Source organism: Corvus hawaiiensis, chromosome 30 (assembly GCF_020740725.1).
Source record: "Corvus hawaiiensis isolate bCorHaw1 chromosome 30, bCorHaw1.pri.cur, whole genome shotgun sequence".
NCBI lineage: Eukaryota > Metazoa > Chordata > Aves > Passeriformes > Corvidae > Corvus > Corvus hawaiiensis.
This window is the reverse complement of record NC_063242.1, coordinates 5,399,208-5,425,208: the sequence shown is the minus strand read 5'-3', so window position 1 is coordinate 5,425,208 and position 26,001 is coordinate 5,399,208. Positions and strand designations below refer to the sequence as shown.

Sequence of the window (26,001 nt, the reverse complement as noted above, 5' to 3'; positions counted from 1 at the left end):
AGAGATATTTCTTCTAAAGAAAGAACAAATGGAGGAGGAAGGCTCTAATTGCCCTTTAAAAACAAAATCCCTATCTTGCTGTGCTGCTTGTGGTCTAAAATTAAAATGTTAGATTAATCTTTGAAGCAATGCAAGAATCTCCAAGTGGTTTTCCTCTATCCACCCAGTACATGCCTGGGTTTCCCACTTGATTTAGGAGCAAACCTTTTGTAGGGATGAGCTGAATTTTGTCTGTTGTTGCCATGAGCAGTGAGATGTATTCAAAATTGAGGAGGCAAGAGGAGCAGTACATTGATCTCCCTTCTCCTCCTCCAAAACAAATAAGGGTTGGATTTTTATTAAAACCACAGTTAAGTTTTGTTTCTTAAATGAAAACACACGCTTTATTGACTTTTTAAATCAGGTCTAGCCCTTCCAGTCATGTTTTGTTATTAAATGTGCCCTTCTCCTAGTCTCTCTGAAATCACTTGCAAGTGGAGTTTAATAAAGAATATGTTTTGATGTTTTTATAGTAAAGAGGGAGGAGATCAGGCTCTAGTTGATCTGCTAATGAGACTCTTCTAGGAAATCTATCCCCAGTGTTCATCTCTGTTTGAATTACTTCTGTAATGGCTGACCTTCCCCTGTGCCTTGGCAGAAGGGCATCTGCTTTGCCAGCAGGCAGGGGATGAGATGCTGAAGCTGTTCCGATGTTTGTCTTGCTGATTTTGCCAATACTGCTCCTTCTGCCCTCTGCCTTCCTTCAGCAGCTGCCGCTGCTGAATGAGGAATGCATGTCCTGCTATGTATGAAGAAGGGAGAATTCAGTTTTTGGTTTTATCCTATTTCTGGCTTCACTGAAAATGCCTGTGCTGTCTTATTGGGGAGAAGAAATGAACAGGTTTTCATGCTTGAAACATCCCAGATGAATGGTTTTCTATCCTTGCTGCAGAGATTGGTTAAACCTGGTGTATGGCTTTGAAAAACTGTTCTCTGGAACCTCACTTGCTTGCAGGTCTGACTTAGAGCAGCAGGTGTTAACCACTGGTTTCCCTCCGACGCTGATGCCACTTTGGTTTGCTGGTTTTGGCGACTGGTTCTGCTTGCCAGCATTCCATAGGTCTCCTCAGCACACGGAGCCAAGCTGTGACTTTGCAAGATGCGTAGGTGGCCGTGCAGTGTGTTGCTAAAGCTGCTTTAATTTCTTCACGAATATGTCTGTGCTGGCAAGATTCAAGCTGACTGTCACAGCAGTCTCACAACACCATGGCTGTATGGCACAGCAGACTTCTTATCCCCTTGCTCCCGTGAAGTGAAGGAGCTTCTGCTGACTAGAAAGGCTTGAACTCTTGAAATCTGGAGGAGGTGAGTGGCAGATACCAGGAAATGTCTTGTCCACACTACTTGGTGCAGAAGAAGCATTACATTTTGCTGATGTGAAACTGTGACTTGGTTATTTTGTTTTTGTTTGGTTTTTTCTTTCATTCCTAGAGTCTCAGCAGACCGTCCTTGCTGGGAATCCGCAGGAAATGGGTGGCTGGAGGTGTCTCACTACTTTATGAAAACATGTCAGTTGTGTGATGTCTGCTCTTTCGGCAGGTGGTGCTTATACAGTGAATAGCCTTACATGGGGTGTGGGAGGGCAGGTTGAGTGAGGAGTGGTAATGCTGATTTGACATACTTGAAAATGCTCAAGCAATTTGTTGGAGTCTTTCACGATCAGGTCTAGTGTGATATGGAATGTCAGGGGAGCCAAGGGGAGAGAAACAGATGCCGAAGTCTGGATTACACTCCCTTCCTGCCCAAAAAAAAAAAGGAACAACATAAGCAAATGCAATAAACAAAGGACTTAATTATCTTCTGTTAACTCTGGTGAAAGTGAAGGGTGAAGTTTTAAATATAGCTAAAAACCATGAATGTTTTCTCAATAAGTTTCTCATAAAACTGAGAATTATGCTATATTTTTTTTACTTGACATGCCCTCATGCTCTTATTTTCAAGCCTCAACTTGTCAAAACTAACATGCCTGTTCCTATTCTGTTCTTGTAAATTCCTGACTTCGTCATAGGTGAAATAATGGAGCAGCAGCTCTGAAATGCTTCTGCTTGCAGTCCAGGCCCTTGCAGGCAGATGCCTTCATCATTCAGAGCTAGAAAGATAGAAGCTGGGAACTCGTGAGATGACAAAGACCTGGCTATACCAATCCAAAGGTGACTGCTTCTGGCCAGAGAATCGTGTAAGGAGTTCTACAGATGTCAGTATATGAAGCACTGATGGGTGAGACTGGGAAAGGGAAAGGAGGTGAAGAAGCTGAAGGCTTGTTTTGGCATGAGAATAAATGCTTGTGAACTGATAGAAATATACCTGTGCTGCAGCTCAAATGATCTCTAATCGATGGAGCACATGACTTCAGAGAGCCTTCCCATGACACAAAGTGGAAAAAAAGCATCTAACTGGCTTCAGGAGACCACTCTATGAAATTGAGTGTCGTAGTGAGGGATTGGACACGTACTCTGTACAATTCCTCCAAACCAGAAAGCTTACAAATACCTTACTCTGCCCTTCTAGGCCTCTTGTTTCTGGGCTGAGGAGGAGCTGTGTGAGAGAGACTTGTGCTGTGCTGTTTTGGAGAGTTGTTAGAGAACTATATATTCAAACAGGAATGAATTATGACAAACATCAAATCAGTTTGGTGATCTGGCAGCACTGAATACTGACAGCTATACTGCATTGTGTTGGACTTAAAATCCATGTTAAAACCTGCTCTGGTTGAGGACAGAGTAATTTTGCCAGAAATATGAGTTGGAGTGTGTACTCCTGGAGTAATGTGGCTGCACTGTGCAGACACTCACTGCAGGAGATGGGTCAGTCTGGTGGTGCTGACTCGGGAAAGGCTTGGCGATAATCTTAAATCATGACCATATTTATCATGTGACAAAGCTTTATAAATTGAGTGGCTTTCATAGTGAATCCTTTCAGCCTTTGGCTACAGGGACAGTGAGACAGGAGTGAAATGGCTGATAAACTCCAATCATCCAGCTGTTAATGAAGTATATGCTCAGTTTTTCAAGTTATGCAGAAGAATTTTCAGGTGGGTTGGATCCAGTATCCAAACTTGAATGGGCATGTTTTCAGGCTAAGTGCTGGGTACAGCTGTACTGGAATACCTTATAGCAAAGGCAGGGTGGAAGATCTTTTGTCTTAATTACCTGAACAAGCTTAGGCTGGAATATGTTTTCGCAAGGCAGTGTCATGTTTTGTGGGATTAAGTCTGTAACCTGGTGTTATCCAGCTTGCTATTTTTTTCACTAGGAAGAAAGTTGACCACCTCTTCTGGATTGCCAAAGTTGTGGACAAACATGCTTAGTAAACTAATGGTGATAGTTCAGTATCTAATTCTCATCATCCTATTCCACAGAATGGCTCTGTGAATTATTCTCATTTGGCAGAGTTGCATGACTAGTAAGTCGACTGAAAACTCACTGCATCCTTCCTTCAGCAGCTGTTTGTTTCATAGGTTGCAGCATAGCAGTCACCACTCCTGAAAAAGAAATGATGTTTTGGGAGACTCTGATGTAAGTGGGAATATGAAGGAGGTCAGCAATATGCCACTGGTTATTCAAAGGAGGTGAGATAGGAATTGTTCTAGGCACATATGGCACAGGGGCATTTTGTATGTCTTGGCTTTTCCCACACATAATGTTTGCACTGCTTCTTATGCTCTGCCCTCTGCCCATGTCTGCTCTTCTCTTCCTTTCGAGAGCCTGTTAGAGTCATCCTTCAATTCCCATCTTTTATTCCTCAGGAGTTCAGTAGGGCATACACACACAAGTGATTGATAAGCCTTCAGTTGCAGAACTGCTTTTACTTCCACAGCTCCCAAGAGACTGGTGTGGTTTTGGGCTAGCCCTGTTCTTGTTCAGACATCTCTTAACATGTCTGTCAGGTGTGCTTTCTTTCCTCTCCCTCTCCTGTTTTTCTTGATAGCTGTGTGAGATCATCTTTTACCAACACCCCTACCACCCTTATCCCTCCTCCCAACACCTAGCATTACTTGAGAGAACAGAGTTGCAGGAGTTAGAGATTTTTTTCTGTGGTCTCATTTGTTCAGGGAACAAGAATTCTCTGCTGAGTGCAGTATAGCATCTGGCCCAACCTCCCGTCTCCTCTGCCCTTAGTTCTGTTTTTGTGCTCTGCTGTAGAAGTGGAGCTGTACAAGTCCATGGCTTCAGCAGCTGAGAGGGGAAGCATGGGGAGTAGGCAGGAAATAACATTAGGGTAGGGTCAAAATTTATCTTGCATAATGTGGTGCTGGGTTAGAAATGCCATGTTTTTTCCTAGTTTTAAGCAATGCTCCTGTCGTTCAGCAGCACTGAAGTGGAATGGTGTGACTCCTGCCCACTTGCAAGTTAAGCTTAGTCTTCATAGAGAAGTCACCCAGACATGATGTGATAGATCTATCCCTGTAGGCTAAAGAGCTTACAAAGTACTGTTCATTGACCACCTGTGCAGACTTTGGGTGATGCAATCCACCTGTCTGCATGTTGCCAGGAGTAAGTCTTCAGAGGACACCTCAACACTTGTTTCTGCAAAAGGCCAAATGCTGTTAGGTTGCAAATGCTGGTGCCAAGTTCCGAATGGCTGAGGCAGGCGCTGGCTTTGATGGCCTCCAGAAGACTAGGCCCAGACCTTGAACACTTGACCAAAAACAGAAGTCAGGATTCACTGTCTTGGTAGAAAATAGATAAATCTCTGAAAGATAGATAATATTTTTTTTCTGCAGCTTGACAGCACATCAGGCTGATGCTTGAACAGTGAAGTTCATGAAGCAGATCCAGCTGCAGCTCCACTGACTTCAGTGGAGTGATAGTGATACATGACAGCTGATGATGCAGCCCTAGTAAATCTAATCACAGCACGTGGATGCCTTACCAAGTAGAGTTCCTAATGTATATTTTGACAATAAAAGCTACAGCTGTCTTTTTCTAGAGGTGAAAATGAATGATTTTGATGTGAGTTTGGAATAGGGTTTTCTGCCTGTATACTGTCTTCAGTGGAAAGAAAAGAGGATACAAATAAATTAGCACTTTGTATCTAAGTGGGGTGAATTGTAAACTTTTTCTTCATCTGCCTCCTGGAATCTGTATTAAGAAAAGCATATCTCAGACTTAAGTGAGGTGTTTGAGGAAATCTGTGTAGATCTATTGATTTATTGTAGATCTATTGTAGACCTAAAGAGGTTTTGTCAGTCTTTAGCCCTGGTTTTAGTTCCATCCTCTCCCAAGTATTGAGTCTCGTCATTACTCAGTGCTGGCCAGAGTGTTCTTTCTACCTCATGACCTGATGCCTTACGCTCTAGTTTTCTTATCGTCTTTTGCTGTGGCCAGCCTTCTAGGACTATACAGACTTTGACTTTTGTAAATGCTCTCAGTGCTTTTTTGTAGTAAGTGCTCCTTGTAATGTAGTCATTAGCTCAGCACTAGCCCCTTTCACACCCCACTTTTCTTCCTCTCACCTCTGTTCCTGTTCATTTTTATTATTTCTCTTTCTCCACTGTGCTCCTCTAAATATCTCTGTAACTGAGTGTCCATGACAGCCTTTGGCTCTCTGTGTGTACACTGGGTTGCTGCCTTGTATGCCTGTGCTGTAAAATCCAGATTCTTAGAGTGGATGTCTATAAGCTTGACTGTCTGAAGAACAAGCTATGCTTGCTTTTGTTTTTCTGGAAGTTAATTTTTTCACTTAAGTAGCCACAGTTTCAGCGAGCTCAGCAGATGGTCACATGCTTTCTGCTCCCGCCACAGTAGCACTTAACACTGCTTTCCATCTGCTGGCATATCACCTTAGCTCTGCTGGCCTTCATTAGTGATGCTGACCAGACCCTAAGTATTGCTTTAAGATCCTGTCAGAACCTCCTAGGACAAACAACCTTGGTTTTTATCTGCTCTTACTCCAGATCTCACTCAACATCAGATGCAACCCTTTCCTTTCTTTAGATGTTCAACCCACTACAATGTCCCTTCAGAGTTTAACCAGATTGTCAACATGAGCTGTGGCACTGTCCCTTCTCCAGGTTCCTCTGCTCATACTGAAGTAACTTCCTGTCAGTTCTCTGCAGCTTGGGCTGGGAGGATGTCTGACATTTAGAACAGAATCTGGGTTATAGCCCTGTGTTTAGGAACTTGGGGTTACATTCATGAGTGGTAAATCCACAGGTCAGCTTCTCTTTTGCACTGCAAGGCAATGAGCAGCCATACAGACAGCAGTCATTCTTTTGGAGCCAGTAGTTGGCTGGTAACGGTGGGAGCAGCACATCCTGCAGTCAGCAATCTGACTTTAAAGGCCTTTTCTATGCAGATATATTCACACAGAGTTTATCCACCCCTCTGATGTTGGCCACATGGCCTAGCTTCAGGGAGTGCTCTGCAGGGCTTATCATCATCTGTGCTCCAGCGAATGTGTGCACGTATGTGTCTTTGTTCCAGAAGGAGCTTGATGAGGGCAGAGGTTCTTCCCTGTCCTTTTGATCCTGGGGCTGCTCGAGGACTGGTAGACAAATTTCAAGGATTTATTCTGAAGCCAGGACAGATGAACAGCCAGTTACTAGCTTGCTATCATTGTGATTTTTGTTAATGGTCCTTTAAGTGCTTCCCTTATCTTCAAAGCAGAAGTCATGACTTTATTTCCTGCCTGCTTTCCTCAGTAGCTGCTTCAGAGGTGGTGTCTGTATAGTCAGGTGATAACATGCATAAGATTGCTGATTACTGCTATAAAGGCATCCAGAAATAGCTGATACAGAGCTATCATGTGTATTTCACTTTATTTAACAGCCCTCTCTCGACTTGAAAAGTATCCCTTCCAAAGCAAAGTCTGCAAATCAAACTCGGAGCAGGCAGGGCTCAGGCTTTTGAGCTAAGACAACATAGGAAACATTTACCTCCAAGGAGCATTGTTTTCAATGTGTGATATAGCTTACTGATCCTAAGTTAGTAGCTTTCTACTACAAAATTGCACATAAACTGCATTAAATAATTTGGTACTCCCAGAAAATGTATGTGATGGGGTTTTTTTTGTCATCCTGGGAATTTCTTAGGAAGGGAGCAAGAAGACAATGAAGTGAAAACTTTCAAATTATGGTAGAAATTCTAGGAGAGAGCTGGGTAAATTGACTTGGCCTGGAAACTTCTCGTTGTTTATCTAGGAGGACTCAGAACAAACAGTTAATGCACTTGATATCCCACAGTCAAGAAAAGGTCACTGTAAAAATCATCTTGTTAATACTGGTCTGGGAAACTGCTGGCAGCATTACTGCTACTTCATTAACCTGATGAATTCCAAACCTCTAGTCTCCCATGGAGGGAGACTAAAAGCCATAGCTGGTGACCTGCAGGAACTAGCAGTGACTTCCTCCTGATGGCTCGGAGACTGTCAGGGAGGAAACGCTCTTACCTGGCCACAAAACCCAGTGACCTGGGAAAGGGGAGAAAGATAGTGGGTTTGGCTTGCTGTAGCAATCCTGAGATCAGGCTCCAGTCATACCATGCCACAGCTTACGGCAGCCTGAGAAGATAGAGTCAGGGACCAATTGAATTAGCCACAAAAGCTAGGTGGAAGTATGGCAAGAAGTCGACCCAAATCCAAGCTTGAGTACAGTGGGTTTAAAATTCTTAGTCTGAGACCTAAACTTATAGCCTTGAACTGTGGAGGTATGCTGGAATTGAATTCATGGATTGAATTTGTCCTTTCTGCAAAACTACCAACAGGCTGGATGTGGTCCTCATTATTCACGTGTCTGTTCATAGCCCTTCTTCAGAACGTAACAGTATCAATACTTCTTTCCTACTGCCTTTCAAATGTGTCTTCCATACTGCTTTTTACCTTTCATGGTGTAAACAGAGAAAAGCTTTCACACTGAAAGTCTCTCTGTGACTGGAGTGTAACACTGACATAAGCCTTCCCTTCTCTTAGGTTGCCTCTTCACAAGCAGTATTGCCAATAAAGTTCAATTGAGGCAAAGTTGCTTTTTGGGTAGAATCCAGTTTGTCTTCAGGCCTGTTCTGTCTAAACTTGGAAACTGTGGAATGTTCAATACAGTGTGGCTGTCTTCCAGACAGCAGTGGGCCAAAGCAAATGAAAATGTGTGATTGAAAATTGTGAAATGCTTGTTCATATGTATGTACAAATGTAATTTTCATATATATATATATATATATATATATATATATGGAAGACATTGCATTCTTTTTACAGGAAAATTTTGAGGATTGTTTACAAACCAGTGCTTTCTCTGCTTGCATTTTCTCTTCCACAAGCTTCAATGTTCTCCATATTCTGTTTAGAATTTGAAGACTTAGTGTACCAAAAATGTGGATCCAGTCCCTGCCCTGAAAAAAGTCTGTCAGGAGAGACTAGACAGAGTTGCTGCATGAGCAGAGTGAAGCAGGCCAATGGCTGACAAATTATTTGCTTCTCCAAGTGGTTCATCTGTCAATGGCTCTGTTTTTTATTGGTGTGGTGATTGGGTTTTTGTCTCCTCAAGCTTTCTGTTATGTGGAGCCAGCTGCTGGAGTGTTGCCTGTATTAGTATGATCAGCAGTAATCAAAAAGGAGTTTGCTTATCAGCCAGGAGCATCCTGGACAACCATGTCTCTTGTCAGGATGAAAGAGCTGAGGGTGGTGTTTAGTTAGCAAAGATCAGGTATGTCCATGGGAAGCTGGCAGCGTTGGCAGGTTCAGACTGGACCTGTTGGGTGAGTTTGGCAGAGCTGCACTATTGGTACGAATCAGCCATCCGTGAATATGCAGAAACGAGAGCTGCTGTCTGTGTGTTACAGCTCAGTAATGAGCCAGTTGGTGTTCTGAGGGCCTCACTGCCCTTACTCAGGAGAGATGTGGTGATGCCCAGAGCAGGTGTGTTCTTTCCTAACACTGGGCAGGAATCTGGCTTTTATTTGGGGTAGGAGTGTTCATGAGAAGACCCACAGTGTGTCTACTTCCCCTCTCCCCATTTTGCAGTGATTAATTGGGTAAGAGTAGGACAGAGCTGTGCTCAGCCCTGGCTGGAGCAGGTGGCATCCACCTGTGCATGCTGCAGGTATGTTCTCCTTGCAGTGGCACTCCCAGCTTTCCGAGCTTTATTTGACTCTCATGCTTGGAAACTAGTGGCTGTTTGCCTGCATTTTGTGGTCAGGTTTGAGTTTCAAGTCTAAGGTACCTTTTAGCGAGCCAACTCCAGCTAACAGCTTGTGGCTTAACTTTTAAGGGACCTGTAAAAGTAATACAGCATCTAAACATAAAACATCACAAAGTCAAGCCTGTCCTAAAACAAAATTACAGATCCTAGCTTTTGGAAGCTGAAGTCTGTGCGTGCCTGGCAGCTCAGTGTCAGAATCCATCTGAGCCCTGACAGTGACATTTGGGAGTGCAATAGCATGACACAACATACACCTTTTTTGCACGGACATCCTCTGAGAGGACAGGGCCACATCTCTCCTCTGATGTCACTTCCTACCCTAACAGGCATTGAGCAGTGTTTTTCTGCATGTCCTATTCCTCTCATGTTAGTTGCTGGTCACCTTCTGCAATGATTCTTCATCCACAAACTTCATGTTGGTCTTCTAGATAAACATCTGTGCTAATGACACACAAATCGGTGTGGGTTTTCAGGTATTAGCTTTTAACTGGAAGTCCTTTCCCAAGTAAGTTTTCAAGTCTTAACAGTAAACAGGAATTCCTCCACTTTCTGCACCCCACTGACAGCATGACTTCTGATGAAAAATGTTTGAAGGATGTGACCTGGCATATCTTTTTATTTTAGAGATGCTGACAGGTGATAATATGGTCTGTAAATTTTAGAGCTAGAATCTCTTGGCTGTGTTGCTGGCAGAGGGAGACAGCAGAGGGACAGCTTTCATGCTCCATGAGACATGTGAAGGGGGAAAATAAAAATGTTGGAAGAGGAAAGAAGTCTGATACAGTAGTCTGTCTTCTTTTTTTCAAAATGGCTTTCCCTGCTAGAGCAATTGAGGGAAATTTATCAGTATTGGTCTTGTGTAAATTACTAGAAACAAAAGAACTAACTTCTCCCTCGTTCTGAATCAAGCCGTGTTTGGCTGCCTTACCTTGCCCCTAGACTGCAAGGCTTGATACAGAAGTTGAATTTGGAAGCAGTTTTGTCAGGTGGTGGTGTTGGCTGCTGCTGAGCTGATGAAAACTGGCAGTAGGCAGCAGAGCTGGCAAAGCCCCCTGTGAGAGGAACTGTGGTTCAGAGTTTTAGCCAGTTTCGGTGACAGCTTAGTCATCTAAAGAGAACGTGCTGTGCAAACATTCTGCCTAAACCAAGTTCTCAAACTTTACAAGTTACTCTGATTGTAAATGCTTTATCAAGATGGTCACTTAGATCTATTTATCTCCATTGTAATGTGAGTGATTTCTTGAAACAAGCATAGTGAGAACACTATTATGGAAAGGCAGGCTTTTTTTTGAAGAGTCTGCAAATAATTGTGGTTGGTGATAAGTGTGTGCTGACCACTAATACCTGCATGAGCAACTAATACAACCTGCAATAACTGCAAATGCCGGTTGGGGACATTTTGAGTGTGCTGCTGCCCCATGTGCTGATAACCTCAAAAAATGGAAATCTGAAAGTGAATTTCAGAAAACTATTTCCTCATAAGAAGAAATGAACATGGGTCTTGTAAGGCTACCTTCCTTGAGTTTGCAAAGACAGTTTCTGTTGGCTTAGTAAATAAGAATGTTTGAAGTGCCCTCACAAGTGGGCAGCAGAAGCTTAGTATTTTAATAAAGAAAATGAGGCTCTTGCAAGGCTTTTATTTTGTGGGTTTGGGGCTACAGTGTTAAAAGCTTATGACACCTACATTTCTGCCTGTTAACCATTGACAGCTGATAGGGCATAGTGTATACACAGTGAAGGAGACAAAACCAAGATTTAAGCATCTTGGTGAAACTGTTGTGCCTTATTTTAAGTCTTTCTTAAGGCGTCTATAAATTCCAGAGAGGAATAGGGAAGAGTTTGTACTCATGGTTGCTTTCTTCCACTTGGTGGCCTTAAGGAAAGCATCCTAGAGACTTGCAATAATACACACAAATAAAAAGGCTTGAAAGGATGTTTATGTAGTCTATTGTCAGATAGTTTTAAAACTTCTTAGGGTGGGGCAAAGGTGACAAGATATGTCTCCTGATTTCTGAATCAATGTAGTGGAAGGGATTTGCATCCTTTTTTTTGCAGTCCACTTTGAAAACATGCAATTGTTGCATGTGATACTTGCTCATACAAGTGTCCAGCTTTTTATAAAGCGTTTCTGGTAATGAAGGCAGTTGGCATGCTTTGGAAAGAATAAATCCTCTGAGGATAATAGATCTGTTAGAAGTAGACAAAAACCAGCTTAAGGGTCTTGCTTCATTAATACACTTTCTCTCAAGTGGCTGCTTAGTGGTATTCTCACAGCTTCCTAGCCAGCCTTTGGTCTGACATTCATCCTAACTTTACCATGCTATAAACTTGGCTCTGTGCTGTTCCCTCACTGTCTGCTTCAAAGGTACAGTCGATGCATCTCCATTAGCCCTTTTTAGAAGTAAACTTTTAGCTCAAAATGTGCGTAAGTCATGTGCAGAGTGTATTTGTCATGAAGTAAGAAGGCTTCCTTAAGTGCAGTGCCTTTAGCACTGCTCATCAGGTAGCACGGGTGTAAATTGCTAGAGGTTATGGAGTCAACTGATGTGTTGAGAGCCCCTAATTCCTCAGTTTATTCTTAGCCTTGGCTAGTAAATTGGTGCCACCTTGTACAGTATTAACCATCTCATTTGACACATAAGCAGTCCTTTTAATTATTCAGTGCCTTGTTTATTGATATCTCCCTCAAAACTCAGTTTGACCAGTACCAAATGGGTTGGGGTGGAGAGTTGGTTTGTTTGTTTTTTTCCTAACAAGCTGGGTCACACCTTGCAAATTCTTGATGATGGTCAACTGTAGCTCCTGAAAGCTAAACCTTCCTCAGGCTGTCAAAATCAATCAGGTTGACAGCTCCCCACCCTGTTCCTGGCTGTGCTGAGCTGCTCTGGTTACTGTCCTGTGGGTATCCTGTGCCACCATGTCTGGCTCCTGTTTGTGAAGGCTTCCTCCTGCTTCCCAGAGATAGGACAAGGTGGCAGCCGCTCTGGCCTTCTGCATTTCCAGTGTCCGAACCTCCTGCTCTGCTAAAGGCCTTGCAGAGATCAGGCAAGGACAATATGGTATTCAAAAGAATTCACCACTTGGTGTAATTCTAATATCTAGTATTCTTCTTCAGTGATGGGGATAACTTTTGAAGATCTCTAATTTTCAGGCATATTAAGTTTTAAATTACTTCTGAACTGAAAGTTTTATGACCTGTGAATTGGAGATTTGCTGTTGGCCACACTTAACTAAAAGTACTGAGACACGAGCTTGTGTAGGCTGGTAAACATAGCTGCTGCCTCACCAATTGGTGACATTATTTCCTTCTGGATATTCCCTGTTGGCCTACAAGTCACTGCCAAGGTATATAGAGTGACTCACTCCTTGTAGTGCTTCCAGGGTGGAAATTCTAAAGTCTAAGCTTGGAGGTGACAATAGTAATAATTTTTTACATGTTAGGCTAGGCATTGGGGTGAGCCCAAAGGGAACACATCCATATCCAGTAACTCCCTACCTAGCAACTACCTTTTGCTTACTGAGTAGATTTTTGTGAGGCTGGTTTTCTGTTTGGGAGATTCACTCTGATGGGCCTGTAGTTTTAGGGAGGATTTTATGTTGCTCTTTGGCAGTAAACTCCCATTGTGAAGGAGCTTGGGCTGACGCTGCATAACGTGACGAGTCTCCTACGCAGCATCCTCCCACAGCCTGTCAGCCCGAGAGCACAGCGCTGGTGCTCTGCAGAGCAGGAGGGAGAGAGTGCTGGGAGCTATTGGTTAATGTGATTATGAAGTTAGGAATCTCCTCCTCACTTCCTGTGGGCTGTGTAACACAAGAGCAAGACTTTTTAATTAACACAACAATCTGAAGCGAGCAAAAGAGCAGAGCTCAGCTAAAACAATTTTCCCGGCTGTTTGGGCGAGCAGATGATGTGAAATCTGGCATGTTAACTTTACATTGGCCTTTGACTGATCTGACATGAGAGGCATAAAACCAAACAGGGCAGTGGTGCTTTCCCAGGAAAAACATGTTACAGATGAGATTCTCTCTTCTATTGACTGGCTTTTTGATCTCTATGATGCCTAACTGGTCTTGAATGCCTCACCACTCTTTCAGTATACTTTAGGTACTCTTAGTATCAGGATTTTCCAGATTTTTTTTTTTTTTCCTAGACAAGCAAGTAATTCATAGCCACAGCCCTTTTCCTTTTCCCAATTTTTTTTTTCTTAAACTTTCAGTACTGTATCTGTGTATTAAAAAGTGGAGACTAAGAGTTCAAGTGGATTCCTTTCAACTAACATATCATTTGATTTGCCATGGTCAAAGGCCTGACTTGTGTGAAATGAGCTGATACAGACAACATCAAGATGAGCTGTCTTGTGTAGAGTTTTAGTGTGGTGATGTGGATGTTAAATTGCATCCATGCAGAAGGAAAATCTGGAGCTGAGCAGATAAAAAAAATATGCCTGGGTAAGGAAAAGAAGCCCAGAAAAAAAAATTCTACTTTTCTGTTTTATTTTATTTTTTTCTCGCTGCAGCTCCCTGAATTAATGTGGTGTTAGCTGCTAAGCTATGGACAGGTGTTGTTAGCTTTGGAACTTGTTTAACCTGTCTTTTTGATGCTCTCTATTTGTCCTTCAGCATGGAAGGAAGCTCTGGGATCTTCTTGGTTTCTGCAGGAGGTGCCCTGCACTGCTGCTTGTGTAGAAGAAAAGGATGCTGCACTTTGGTTCTTGGCCACCTTTAAATGTGTCCGTAACGCTTAATATAAGCACTAAGAAAACTTCCTTAACCTGAGTTGTTGGCTCTTAATGTTGATCTCTACACTGCAGCTGCAAAACTTTGTCAAGCTGGTAGACTGTAAATAAGATGTTCTATTAGCTAGAATGCTAATGAGGACATGTTAAAATACAGCACAAATTTGTGCTGAGTGTTTGTATCCCCCCCAAAGAGCATCTTCAAGAAGACATTTTAATCACATCAACCTCTGAGCCGTTGTTTTTGTTTTATATAGCTATTTGTCTTCACTTTTCATGTCCTTGGAATGTTTTTCTTAAGATGGAAAGCATCATCAAATAAAAATTCTTGTCTTGGTCACCATTTGGCTCCTGTTGTGTGAATTTAGTATGGAGTTAGTAATACTGCCTGATCTTTAATAACAAGATCTTGCCAATTCCTGATGCTGTCTAGCAATTTAAGTGAGGTGAGGAAAGACATGGAAAAGGGAGACTGGGCTTTTGTCTAAAGAAAGCAGAAGGTGGTTTTAATTCGTTCTTGTTTCATACGGGAGGTGAGGATGTGAACTGGCTGCTCACAGTAGAGCCCCCGAGGGACTGAAGGTGGAGAAAGGTCACAGAAGCAGACACAAGAAGTGGTGAGCCAAGATTACTGGTAGCAGTTCAGTGTCTCTGGGCTGGGACACAGCTTGTATCGAAGCTTGTCAGCTTAACAAGCAGTTGCCTTTTGTATTGAGAGGATGCTTCTATTGAAAGCACTCTTGGAAACAAACTATGCAGTGTAATGAAAATAAGTCCTAACATACCTCATCTGTTCTTTCCTGCCTTTGAACCCTGCAAATCCCTCCTCTTTCCTTTAAAGCTGCTGGGCTTTGCGTAACCTCTGATGTATTCTTCAGGTTTTTAGTTTAACCATTTTAATGGGAGCTTAGTCTCCCATGAACAGTAAATTTTTATTTTTAGCACTTCGGGATTCACAGATGAAAAGGACTATATGTAATTAGCTGTCTTGTGTGGGATGCTTTTCTTTATGGTGTCTTTTCTGGAACTTAAAATGGTAGTAAATAAGGAGGAGCAATTCCACACTAAGGAGTTGCACAGCAGTAGTCTGACCACAACTTAATTTTCCAGCTCCAGTAATATTCAAGTCCTAACATAGTTTGTGCACTTACAGCAGGGATGAGGCTGTGAAGGCTGTATGTTCTGTCAGGTAGATGTCTGCCCCTGCCCCCCAACAATTAATAGGCAAATGTGCTGATGACTCAGTGTTGTTATCTCTTGTGTAACAGGAAAACTGAGATCATTAAGGGAATTCCCAGTGGCAGGAATACTGGGTGTACCCCTGGCATTGGGAACCTCCGTTCATTGTGGCAGGAGATTGTTGGCAACAGAGATGAGGGCTGAACTTGAGCAGTGTCTGTGTTTAGCATCTCTGGAGCAGCCATGCCAGTCAAACCATGAGCAGCCGTGCCATCACTTGCTGCTGCTACTGGCAGAGTTATGCCTCTGTTCGAAAAATCTTGTTTGGGTAGAAGCTGTAGGTCTGTATTTTGGTATTTGGTACAACTTTGCTGGTGAAATACGTGGAGTAACTTGTGCTCCCGGGAGACATGTCGATGCTTGCAGCTGCCAACACTGATACTCCTTAAGGAGGCAAAATGCTTGCATGAGGCCTGAACTATATTTAGTAAATAAAGAAAACGTTTTCTTACTTTTGATCCAGTAAATAAGATTTACAGGCCATTTGAGCTTTTGAGCCAGTCAGCTTCACTTGCCGTGTGTCATGTTTTGTTCTGATATCGTGGAACCTGATCTAATTCTGTAATTTCTGAATAATCACTTCCTGTCTGCCACTCCCTTGTTTGTATCATGTGCTCATAGGAAGAAGCACTTTTTAAAAGGAAAAAGTGCACCAGCCATGAGCTTACCACACTCACATAATGATGGAGCATCTCAAAAGTTGTTGGAAGAAGGAAGCCAGGTTTTAAGTGGTGTAAACATAGGTGGTGTATTTGGGATTTTTTCCCTGTTTGTTTTTTCCGTATTGCAGATCAGTTCCGAATGTTCTATGAAAAGAGAAACTTCACAGTCCAGATAGTGGTCATCTGTGGGCTAAGTGTCTCAAGTATGCAGGTGCTGTGAGTGTCCACAGATCTTGGGGAGTCTCCTCAGGTGCAAAGCTTGCCCAAACTGCAGCCTTTAATTACTTTGTGTACATAATTGGGTATGGAGCTGTAGCCAGTGATGGAGAAAGGAATACAGCATTATAAAAATGTTAGGGAAATCACTTAGCCAGTAACTCTACACAGCTGATCCTTCTGCCTGAATCACCATGATCCTTTAAGCTGCTTCAAAGTAAAATATGCAGTTTGTACTGACAGAATTGGGGATGAGAGTTAAGGGCCTCTTGCTTTCTGATGATGGACAGGAAAGGTTATTGCTAATCTAACATAAAAAGTAAAAAGTTGATTTTGTTTTAAGCAGTGGAAGCCATGGTTATTGTATGTTAGGCTTCATTTCTGTTTTGAGGAGGAGAGGTGAGGACATTGCTGTAACCTTGCTTCGTGGTGTTAGGGCAGCAAAGGAAACAAGGAGGTAATGTGCTGCTGTAGCCCAGGTAAGGGGCACTATTGCAGCAGGGGTTATGGGAGCCACATAGTAATGGGCCATATATGTGTATGAGTGTGAAGACCGCAAGGATTATGATAAATATCACACTGAGATATTTAGTGAGATAAAGTTTTACTCTTTAAATATCTACTGTTGTACTGGAGGAAAAAAAAAAGATGTATTGTGGAGCTTCACCCTCCACCGAGATGGTCATTGTGTCCTTGGCTCTGTAGGGAGGCTGTGCACGGGGCAAATCCCAGAGCGGCAGTCCTCCTCGGACTGACTTTTTTTCATCCCTTCCTTAGCTTGTGGGTAGGGGCTCTGGGTACACCAGTAGCAGTGTTCAGCTGGGGGCAGCTGTGCACCGGGGATGGCGTTGGCATTTTATTTCTTCCCAAGTGGGAAGTTCTTCCCAGCCTCTCTCTGTAGAGCAGATCAGCTCTGCACTGCCTGGCACAGGGCTGGGCCTCTGCAGGGGTGGCTGAGCTCTCAAGAGAAGTATCCTTTGCTTCTGCCCTCATGATCATCCAGGAAAATTCTGACTTTGCACTCTGCAGGCAGCTTTTACTGCTTTGCAACCTGTCCTCAGGAAAGAGGGCTTCCTGACTCTTACTTTGTTTATAACTGGGAAGATGATTTCCATTTGTGTGGTGAGCAGCCTTGTCCTCTGAAGGGGGAAGAGTGCCTGCAATGTGGGGAAATGTTACAGATGCAGTTTGAATTGTAATGGACTGGGCTCTTGACCTTGCTTCTCCTCTGCATTAGAAAACAGAACATTAAATGTATTTATATCGTTGGCGTTTGCAACTTTTCTGCTTTGCACCAGCAGCACTTTGAGGTTGCTGCTCCCTCATCCCCCACCACCTGAGGGGCCCGTGATTTTGCGTCACTTGCTGATGCTCCTTTCCAGTGCCATCATCTCTGTGTGGGACGCGCGGGGTTGCTCTGGCCAGACTCCTTGTTGCGGATGATGACTGGCTCGGACCTGCTCGCGCCACGGCTTGGTGCCTCTCCTTCTCCTCCTGCCTGCGGGCTTGCTCCTGCCCGCCCCGGCCTGCTCCAGCCTGGGGAGCAGGGGGCTGGAAAACGAGTCTCTGCAGGGGCAGTGCCGCCTGTTCCTGCCCCACCAGAACACAGGAGATAAGCTGTCTGGGATTCCCACAGCTCCCCAGTCCCAGCAGCCAGGAGGGCATCCCGGTGCATCCGGGAGGCCACAGGTGGAGGCAGGAGCCTGCCAGCGCCATAGGGCCCGGGGCATCCGGGGCAGCGGCTGTGTGGGGCTGATGAGAGGGTGCAGCTGTCAGGGCTGGCCACGACCGGTGTTTATCTTGTGACTAACCTGACTCCAGCCAGCAAAGTTTGGGAGACTCCCAGAGGTCGTGACTTGAAAGACAAGTGTTGTAATTAATTTCTTATGCCACACTTGTTTTGAAGCCTTTTTAATTCCATGATAAGAGGCAGAATCTGGACTTCATTTACAATCCTCTGGGTTGGAGGCAGGAACCAGAAAAGTGCTTTGTGAAGCACTGCAAATGTTTTTTACTCCCTCCTCCCTCTTTGCAGGATGTATGTGGTATTATCACACCACAACAGTGAAGCTATAAAAACATTACTGTGTCCATTTTTTTTGAAGAGAGGAAACACAACCTCAGAAGAATTTTAACTGCGTAAATGCACATCTTTCTCTGAGAAGGTCTGGTAGCAACTTCAGAACACTCCAGGATAAAGAGTGTGGAAGAGATCGCCATTTATTTCTTTGAGACTTATATTTTCATTAAATATGAACTTCTCCACAGTTCAGTGATTTTTTAAAAAATTATTTTTACTGGTAATTTAGAAGAATAAGTGAAAAGGTACTTCCTAGCCTGCCTGTCTGAACTAGCTTAGGATGAATAAGGTGTTACTCAGCAAAAGAATGTGTGAGAAAGAATTACTTCAGAACAGAAACCAGTCTTTTTTAGTAGTATCCTTGTATCTCACAGATTTAATGTTTGCAGCAACTGAATGTCTCTATTGCCACCTTTGAATACATGCTGCCAGTTCTGGGATATCTTTTCCTTCCAAGAAGAAAAACTGCTTGCATGCTACAGAAACATGATTAGCAGTTACCTGAGCACGGGGTAATAAAAGATTCTTGATCACTATCAGTTTTACTTTTAGCTGTGGAGGGAGGATCACCCTAGACTGGAGAGAAGGAGAGCACCTGGCAGAGAAGGTGAGTGTAAGTGGCAGACAGTAGCAGAAGGGAGTGTGAAGTACCACACTGGATTCAGGTTCCCTCGGGTGAACCACAAGCTGTGTTAGCTGGGTTCTAGAGGTCCTGCCTTCCTGGCATGGCTCACCTCTGTTGGCTGTTGAAATGATCTTTGATGCTGATCGAGTTACCTCTGAACAGAGGAAAAGGCTGTGCTTTAATATTGTCATCTATAGGATGATGGTTCTGATCAGATTCAGTATTGCAGCCCTTAAAAATGATTTCCTTTTACCTATGGCTGTGTAAATACTCTCGTTGTGCAAATACACCAGCTTTATTTTGTACTGCCTAATGTTGTGCTGCCTTTCCAAGCTTCATTTGAAACTTCTCCTGAGGCTAGTATGAGACAAAAATTTTGTTTCTTGTCAGAGGTATGAAATTCATATTCTGAATTCATATGATCCTAAGGTGAAATTTTTTTATTACTTGTGGGTTTTCCAAATATTGCAGCTATGAAAAATAGAATTATATTCTCCTGAATTTGCTCTTTGGCTCAATGCATAAGCATTTCATGCCTTCCACACTTTAGACTTGTGCAAGAAGTAACAATTTTCCACTATCAGTTGGGAAACAGTTAAATTCAGTATTTTCTTGGTAAAATTTGCCACTTTTTGAGTCATTAATAAGATTTTTATTGTATCTGCACTGTCCAATAAGAGTTATTGCAGTTTCATCTCTTGTTTTGCTTTGTGTAACACGTACACATTTTCTGTTGGAAAAACAGATTCCTTTTGTGCCTGTTTGGGGGAGCAAATGGTGCTCCCCTCAACTGCCTGATCTGAATGAATAGGAGAGTGTGTTTGCAGGTCAAAAACGGAGTGGTTGAAATAGGATAATTAAAGGGTTGCTTTTTAATAACTTTACATCTTAAAGTTTATAATATTGACTTGCTGAATAGATTGAATGAAATTATTGGTTGGAGAGGGTGGTTTTGAGGGCAATTTTTTATTTTCCCCAAACATCTTTGAATAGGATCGACAGCCCTTCCTTTTTGATACCATCAGCTGAGTGAATAGAGTTGCTGATGTTTGCTGGGAGTTGTTGGATACATGGTGATAGGCTTTTGTCAGGCCAGCAGGAGAGCTGTTTACAGGTGATGCTTTTGCTCTCTGCATGGGCCACCGATCCATTACTGCTGCTGGGTGTCCTCAGTGCTGATTGTCCTGGGAAACCATCTCACCATCAAAATCTCCAGGACAGCACCGGTGATCTGGGATGAACATAATAATGATTGATATCTGAGAAGTGCAGCATAAACATGAATTCTTCCAACTGACCTCCTGCAGGAAGTGGGAAAGATTAACTAATACTTTAAAAAAACCCAGCAATGAAGCCAAAGCTCAAACCCTGTAATTTTCTAGTGCTGCAATAACATAATCTCGGCATAATGTGGTTTGTGGAAAGCAATAAGGGGAGAAGGCTGTTTCTGTCATGTTTTATGATGGAAGAGAAGTCACATGTGAAACTTAGAGGAAGAAAACCCTGACAATCTTAGTAAACACTATCTGCACTTCCACTGTAAAATTTGGAATCCTGTAGTTGGCTTATGGGACAGTTTGGAGATCTGGGTTTTGATATTTCTGAGGGCAAGGATAACTTTGGGAGGTACATGCCTGGGTGCTTACTTATATTTGGTAGCACCCATCTCTTCCAAAGGTGTCACTTCTTTCATGGGGCAGACTTGCAGGCCGTGCTGCTGCATTGGAGTGGGTCTGGGAGTCAAAACCAAAGGCTCCTGCTGGGAAAGGAAGAGGTTCAGCAAGGGAACAGTGGCCTCTGATGACAAGCAATGAGAAGTGCAGGAGGCCACACCAACAGTGCAGACTAAAGTCCCAAGGAATTGATTGTCTCCATCCTCAAGGCAACCAGCTTAAAAATGTTTTTATACGTCTGACACTGTAAAGACACTAAGATTAATGCAATTCTAGTTTTGACTGCTGTAACATGCTAAACCAAAAAACAAAATAACATTTACCTTCTTGAAAGAAGGTAGGATATTACAAGTTTATAAACGTCTTGGAAGTAAAGATAGATTTGTGTTAGACATCTGTGTTAGATTTTAATCCTAACCTACTAATGAACATTCCCTAAGTAGGAAGGCAAATTTATCTCTCTAGTCCTGACTGAATCAATGGAAAAAGAAGGTTGCCTTTTGCAAAACTGCGGTTTACTAGGCCTAGTTTGTGCTTCTGAAGTCCTGTTGAGTGTTAAACTATAACATTCAGGTAGTTTTCTAAATGTTGATAGATCGTGTCCAGTCTTCTGATACAGTGCTATGAGGAGAGAGAGAGGAATGAGTATCTCTGTGTGGGACTGTGCATGTGTGGGATCCATTACTTGATTTCTGACAGAATAGCAGCTACAACTACTTTACGTATAGTGTGGTTTTTTGGGTTGGTTCACCCAGAGGTTGCTGGCAGCAGTGTGGCTGGATTTTTTTTTTTAGTATTTCTGCAACACATACAATGCAATGTTAGCATTCAGATAACCTTATTTTTCCCGCCATTAAATACTCCTTGATGAGCAGTATTGGCACTGGTCCTCCCCCCAAGTCATAGTTCATTTCATATCTGTTTCCTCTTAAATCCCTTTGCATGCAGTCAGCCTTACAGGTTCATAAATGAGAGACTGCCAGCTTATTTGCTGTCTGATTGCTTTCACAAATGCTTCTGGTGTTGATCTTTCTGAGAAAACAGAAAGTGATCGCAATTTCTGTCAAACATGGACAGTGTTTTGTAGCCGGAACACAGAAAGGTAGAAGGGTTAAACATGACACGTTCCCTTGAAATGGCTTTATGACTGCTGCTAATTTGAATGCTCAGTAATAGAGATCTGTTGGATGGAGGGGTTACCCTTCACTATTAATGACTCATTGGCCTCCTTCCCAAGCTGCCTGAAGTGCCGCTCTCCCTAGTGGAAGTAACTTTGTCTTTGAAGTACTTTCCAGAGCTGTCAACTAATGTTCCACAATTCCCAGAGGAAATAATAAGCCATGAGTGCATGTACACTGAAAATGTAGAGTCTGAAATGAACTGTTCCTATAGGAGCCTGGCAGTCTGCTTCTCTGTGGAATTTGGCTTGTTTATACAATCTTATCTGGCTAAGCTTTGGTATTTTATCTGGCAGGCAGTTCCTATGAAAAGCAGCTGTCCAAGCAGTGGGAGTGGTGCTCCTGGTGGTTTTTTCAGAAGGTCTATAATTTCTTGTTTCATGTAAATTACAGAAATACAATACTCTCTTGGCTACAACCAAATGCTCTAAGCAGTTTTCTTAGCCTTATAAATAGCCCTTTAAATATGCTCTGCTGTTATGTCTTGTGTGACTTAACGATAGGATTCATGATGCCCACCAGGAAGATAGAAGGTGTTCTGTAAAGTCACAGGCTGACTACAGAATTGTTAAAAGAGCACCTCAAAGGTTACAGATTTTACAGATACGTTTTTTAGCTACCACCATCACCGTTGTCAAGAAAGTGAGTCCTTCTCTGCGTGAAGAGATCTGTGCATGTATCTTCTCTAACAGAAAGGTCCTTAGGGGTAAGTAGGTAGTGATAATGTTATTAAAAAACCCCAAAACCACCCCACCAACCAAACACATAGTAACAGAAATGATGCACCCAAAATACTTCAGATTTTGTGTAACTCATTAATAGAGAAAATGTTTCTTAAAATGTACTGAAAGCTGAAGCTTTTAGGGGAAACAGGGCTATTCAGGGCCTACAGAAGAACTCAAGGTATTTTTTGTGTAGCTTTGGCTTGCAGATTCAAGTAAGAGAGAATTTAAATGCTCAGGAGTTCTCCAGCTGTAAATTATGTTCCTCATCTCTTTTTACAGGAAGAGTATTTTCAGTCGGAAGCAAATTATGGGCACAAGTAGAATTCAGGTCCAAGTCTTTTAAAGTTTAGTGGTTATCCAGGATTATCCATCCAGTTCATAGTACATCTTATCTGAAAGCATTGCATCTTGAAGATTAGAATGATCCATATAATCTGGCCTGTTCTGAGAAATGATGGACATTTTCTAGGCCTAAAAGACTAATTCTCTCTGTGTCACAATACAATGTATGTAAGCAACATTTAACTCTGGCCTCATTTGAGACGTAAGAAAACATGATACCCTGTAAGATTTAGGGCTTTAAGCATTGTTCAGATGTGCCATTTGATGACACTTCTCATGCTAGTATACATACAGAGTTCTATAGATCCCTTTTGCTCTACAAAAGGGGAATTTGATATTGCAGCAAATGAAAAATGAGCTCCGTCTGGTTCCATATGGTATATTCTGGTCTTGCCTGAGACCTGGCATCAAGCGCAGTCCATTTCTTTAGCTGAAGTGACATTCCTGCTTGAAATCCTATATGGTGAGAAACTCAAAACCTAACAAGTTGCTGACCTTCATTAAAAGTGTGTCATCATAAATTATGCACTGATAGAGTTTCCATTTCAGTCTGACACATGCCACCTGAGCAGTTTAGTAGTGGAAGGGGGCAGTGCACCATTGTGTGTCCACCCTGTAGTTGATAAAAGTGAATGATGTTGGATAACTTCTCCCAGTTCCCTTGTGAAGAAGGAAATTTTATTTTCGTTGTGGTAGAGATTGATGACTCTGCTCCCACAGCAACAGCTGATGTTAAACTTCAGCTGAGATACTTTGCTTTATTCCTTCAGCAAGATTAGTGGTTCTAAACAACATTGAGGGTGTAGCTGTTTTGTTCTACAGGATTTTTTGGGGCTTTATTTTGGTTTGTTTAGGTGTTTTGGGGGTTTGTTTGTTTTTTGGGTTTTTTTTTTTTTGTCTGTTTGTTTGGTTTTTTTTAAAGTGATGTCTCAAGCGAATGTAATTACTGGAGAGCAGGTTATCTTGAATTCAAGTAATGTAATAATCCCTGTATTGTCAAAGAGCATGTATTCCAAACTTGAATTTTTTTCAAGAAAATAAAGCTAATTAGTCTTTTTTTTCTTAAAAGCTCTTCAAATGAGCTCTCATTTCTCCAACCTGTAATAGCTTTTAACAGTTTTTACCTATTAAAATTAGGATTTCCTCTTCCTCATATAGAATCCCATTTAGAGTCAGAGTTTGAAACTAGTGCTTGGCACTGTTTTAAAAACAAAAACTCCAGTCATCAACAAGGCATGGACTTCATTTTTTTTAACATGGTCCAGCCCTGTAATAGTAAATCCTAGAACAGTCAGTGGTCCCACACTGAAGGTAACCTGCATTACTTGTACTGTAATCCCTGCTCATGCCTGGTTCATGTTTGGAGGAAAAAGTTTGCATTTTTGTGGTGAGATGGGCTTTTTGTTATTAAAGGAGGTGGTTGTTTTGAAGCTGTTCACAGGTTAGGAATGCTGGCAATCATCTGGGGAGACTCATTAGTGGGCTGAGCACAGATGAGGAGGTCACAGGCACAAAACAACCGCTTCTTTTGTGCCATTGTCCTACTGGTGGGTCAGCTCAAGGGACGTGCTTCAGAAATGATTTATGTGTGTTAGGAGGGCCATCATACTGTGAATTTGCTACTTCATCACCACAAACTTGCATCTTGTGAGAATTAACTCTTCTAGGTTGTTGCTAATTAATGGAAAGAAAACAGTTTTGTCAGCAAATATTTTGCAAGTTTGCCCTAAAGTAATTAAGTATTAATGTACTAACATAGAGAGAGAGAGGGAGGTAACAGTTACCTGGGTGCTTCCAGGGGATAGATGGCTAACTGGGGCATGTGTTTTATTTTACAGTGCAATGAACTGTACTCACTTGCCTAATTTTCTGAGTCTTTAAGGGATGCAGGTTTTGTTTTCAGGTTTTTTGTCAGTACTGCAAGAGACAGTCTTAAACACATAAACTCACGTGTAATTTTAATTGGCATCTTAAGCTGAAAATTTGTGATAAAGGTTTTCTTGGACCTTGAAGCACAGCACTACTATTCTACAGCACTGTATTTCAAGCAAGGAAGAATTTGGATTCTAAATCTGAAGCCCCAAGTTGTTTTCATAGGACTATCACAGAAATTTATCAGTGAATTGTGGGGGTGAGCTGGGTACACTGTTGGAGACTGTGGTGATGAAAGATATCTCTTGTACACCCATACTTTACAAGGAAAGTATCAGAATTAGCTGAATGTAGATGGTGATCCTGTTGATGGAAGAAGAGGAATAATACCTGGCTTTGGCTGCAGTAATTGGCTACTGTACCCAAAAGAGTAGACACTGCACTGACTGTCCACCAGGAGAACTTGAGAAGGTGCCATTTCTTCCACAGTCACTGTTTTGGCTGTGAATACACTTCCAGAAACCAGTTAGGAGCTTCTTGTGTTTGGGTGATTTTAAGGACTTCCAATCCTGTGCCTCACCAGTCTAAATAACACAGAGCTGGTACAGCTCTGAACATCCTGGGAGAAGAGAGAAGAGGTGAATGTGAAGTTAAACACAACAGACTTGTCCAAGGAACATCTTCATTTCACAGAAACTTCTCCCTCAGGATGACCTTTCAGATGCCTTGTGATGTCCTCAGGGTTACTATAGCCAGTGTAAATAAGTTATAGGAGAATGCAGAAATAGTCTTTCTGAAGTCTTCAAATGATTTTTTTCCAGCCCAAAGGACTTTGTAGGATCACTGTATAACTTCGGCTGGAAGGGACCACCTCTGGATCCCAGCTAATCTAACACCCTGCTCCGAGGAGGCTCATTTAGATCAGGTTGCTACTACCCCATTTTTTTAGGGTCCTTTAATTAGTGTTACTTAGTTTCCCTTAATTGAAGTCTGTCAATAATACATCTAGAAAGTGGGCTTGAAAATGAGACCTTGCAAGACGTAAAAATGCAATTATAAGCTTCTTTTCACTAACAGCCTTTTTTCCCCTCCAACCTTCATCAGGTAGAGGTCTTACTTTCTCAAACATTGCTATGAAAGGTTGATTTGTCAGAGAAGCAGTTTTCTTAGTGGCAGTTCTGTAACTGTACTTTTGTATTTTACTGCTCGTCTTCAACAGGAGAATAAACTGAAAGTCTGTTAGTTTATCTGAAAAGTGTTACTATGCTTAAACTCCTGGTGAAATAACTTTCCAGCTAGTGCATGGTTTACGTTTAAAATACGCATAGTATTTTTATTGTGAGATGCAGTGATGCAATTTGTACACTAATAACTTCATGACTTAAGTATTTTTTATGCAAAGCACAGCATGAACTTCTTATGTGGAATAACTTAGTTTACTTGGATGCTTTAAAGGTGATCACTTTACACTGCTACAGAGA

The 26,001-nt window shown here is 42.3% G+C and overlaps 1 protein-coding gene across 1 annotated transcript in view; it reads left to right on the top strand.

Annotated features, from left to right (window-relative positions):
* Positions 1 to 26,001, top strand: part of PARD6G (par-6 family cell polarity regulator gamma) — a 65,507-nt gene that overhangs the window by 35,899 nt on the left and 3,607 nt on the right. The window lies entirely within an intron of this gene.